Source organism: Piliocolobus tephrosceles, chromosome Y, assembly GCF_002776525.5.
Source record: "Piliocolobus tephrosceles isolate RC106 chromosome Y, ASM277652v3, whole genome shotgun sequence".
Lineage (NCBI taxonomy): Eukaryota > Metazoa > Chordata > Mammalia > Primates > Cercopithecidae > Piliocolobus > Piliocolobus tephrosceles.
In genome coordinates this window covers 21,974,859-21,977,711 of record NC_045456.1, presented here as the reverse complement: position 1 = coordinate 21,977,711, position 2,853 = coordinate 21,974,859, and the positions used below count along the sequence as shown (strand labels likewise).

The following is a 2,853-nucleotide window of genomic DNA, read 5'->3' as shown; positions in this document are numbered from 1 at the left end:
CCCCTCACCTGTGCACACGGGCACGCACACCACTCACCTGTGCACACGGGCACTCATGCACCTTATCTGTGCACACTGGCATGCACCTCACCTGTGCACACCGGCACCACAGCTCACTTGTGCACACGGGCACACACACCTTACCTGTGTACACGGGCACACACCTGTGCACACTGGCACACACTCACCTCACCTGTGTACATGGGCACACACCCCTCACCTGTGCACATGGGCATGAATGCACCTCACCTGTGCATATTGGTACACACCTCACCTGTGCACAGGGGTACACACACCTCACCTGTGCACATGGGCATGCACACCTCACCTGTGCACACTGGCACGCACACACTTCACCTGTACACACAGGCATGCACACCTCACCTGTACACGGGGTACACACACCTGACCTGTACACACGGGCACACACACCTCACCTGTGCACATGGGCACGCACACCTCACCTGTGCACACTGGCACGCACACACTTCACCTGTACACACAGGCATGCACACCTCACCTATACACGGGGTACACACACCTGACCTGTACACACGGGCACACACACCTCACCTGTGCACATGGGCACGCACACCTCACCTGTACACACGGGCATGCACACCTCACCTGTGCACACTGGCACGCACATACTTCACCTTGCACACTGGCACGTATACCTCACCTGTACATATGGGCATGCACACCTCACCTATGCACATGGGCATGCACACCTCACTTGTACACACTGCCACGTGCACATGCCCTTGCTTCTTCACAGCACTAGGAAGGAGAAGCAGCCCCTCCTGGCCACAGGCCCTGCTCTCCATGTCATCCTCTCACCTGCCCTTCCCTGCACAGCCCGGGGCTTCCTCAGCTGCCCAGAGAAGACGAAGTCCTGGCCAGCGACGCTTCTTCCCTCCCACGACCGGCAGGGTTCACACTTTATGCAGGATCCCATCGAGGCCGTCTCCCTCATCCCACACCCTTCAGCAGAGAGGCTCACAGGCACAAGAGCTCAATCTGACAAAACAGATGGGCCAAGGTATCCTAGGAGGCCCCCACGGCCCTCCCTTCCTTCCATCCTGCCCCTCACTGTGCAGGGAAATGAAAACTGTTAGGAGCTGGCAGGGCCTGTGCCCCTGGGCTCACCTCTTCACAGTCCTGAGGGTACTCCAGGGCCGGGGGATGGGGAGGACGCCCACCCTGCTGTACATTCCAGAGGCTGGCCCCAAAATCTGGTGCTGGCATGGCCAAGCAGCCAGGTCTTTCCGACTGTGGCGTTAACACTTTGTGATCCTTGGGCTGCAGAGAAATGCAAAGGCAGTTCCTACTGTGTGCTCTGAGTGTTTCCGTCTCCAAATTCCTACACGGAAATCCTCATCCCCAGTGAGATGGCGTTAGGAGGTGCGGCCCTTGGGAGGTGATGAGGTCACATGGCGGAGACTCAAGAAGGGAACCAGTGCCCTTATAAAAGGGACTCCAGAGAGCTTCCTCGCCCCTTCCACAGCCTGACGACACAGCGAGAAGGTGTCGTCTGTGAACCAGGAAGTGGGTTCTCGCCAGAACCTGGCACACTTCCATCTTGGACTTCCAGCCTCCAGGACCGTGAAACGTAAATGTGTGCTGTTCATAAGCCACCCAGACTATGGAATTTTTCTTTTTTTTTTTTTTTTTGAGATGGAGTTTTGCTGTTGTGGCTCAGGCTGGAGTGCAGTGCCACGATCTTGGCTCACCACAACCTCCGCCTCCCGAGTTCAAGCGATTCTCCTGCCTCAGCCTCCCAAGTAGCTGGGACCACAGGCATGTGCCACCATGCCTGGCCAATGTTGTATTTTTAGTGGAGAACGGGTTTTACCATGTTGGCCAGGCTGGTCTTGAACTCCTGACCTCAGGTGATCCACCTGCCTCAGCCTCCCAAACTGCTGGGATTACAGGTGTGAGCCATCGCGCTCGGCCTGCTGGAATTTTTCTTATATCAGCTTAAACAAACTTAAGATGATTATTCCCATAGAGGAATTGTTTTTATCCTTAAGGCCGGGTTAGGAGGAATTCACGACAGAGACCTGTTGATGGACAGACAGTACACTACGTGTCTCGACAGAAGTCCACACCAATGCCGCCTGCAGATGTAGTGCCTGACATTCCCATGGGGGGCACAACGGAAGGTTTAAATATATCTGTTATCCTTTTCTATGTCTGACCTCTGTGTTTCTTGTCCCTTCTAAAAACTAAAATAACAATACCATGGCACACTGCTAAGTCTACCAAGGACAGCAAATGGCTGGGGTTGTACATATCCCAGAACACCGCACCCAGAGCACCTGTGCCCAGCAGACACAGAGAGCACCGTGCCCAGAGCATGATGCTCAGGAGATGCAGGGAGCACTGTCCCCAGAGCACCCATGCCCAGCAGACGCAGGGAGCACTATGCCCTGAACACCAGTGTGCAGCAAATGCAGGGGGTCCTGTGCCCACAGCATCCGTGCCAAGCAGACTCCAGGGAGCACCGTAGCCAAAGCACCTGTGCCCAGCAGATGCAGGGAGCATCAGTGCTCAGCCAACGCAGGGAGCACTGTCCCCAGAGCACCAGTGTCCAGCAGATACAGGGAGCCCTGTCCCCAGAGCACCAATGCTCAGAAGACACAGGGAGCACAGCGTCCAGCAGACACAGGGAGCCCTGTCCCCAGAGCACCAGTGCACAGCAGACGCAGGGAGCACAATCCCCAGAGTACCAATGCTCAGGAAAGGCAGGGAGCACTGTCCCCGCTCCCAGAGCACCAGTGCACAGCAGACGCAGGGAGCACTCTCCCCAGAGCACCAGTGCACAGCAGACGCAGGGAGCACAGTCCCCAG

General features: G+C 56.5%; 1 protein-coding gene across 1 annotated transcript in view; it reads right to left on the bottom strand.

The window, feature by feature from the left end:
• DHRSX (dehydrogenase/reductase X-linked) overlaps nucleotides 1-2,853 on the bottom strand; it is a 271,705-nt gene that overhangs the window by 34,394 nt on the left and 234,458 nt on the right. The window lies entirely within an intron of this gene.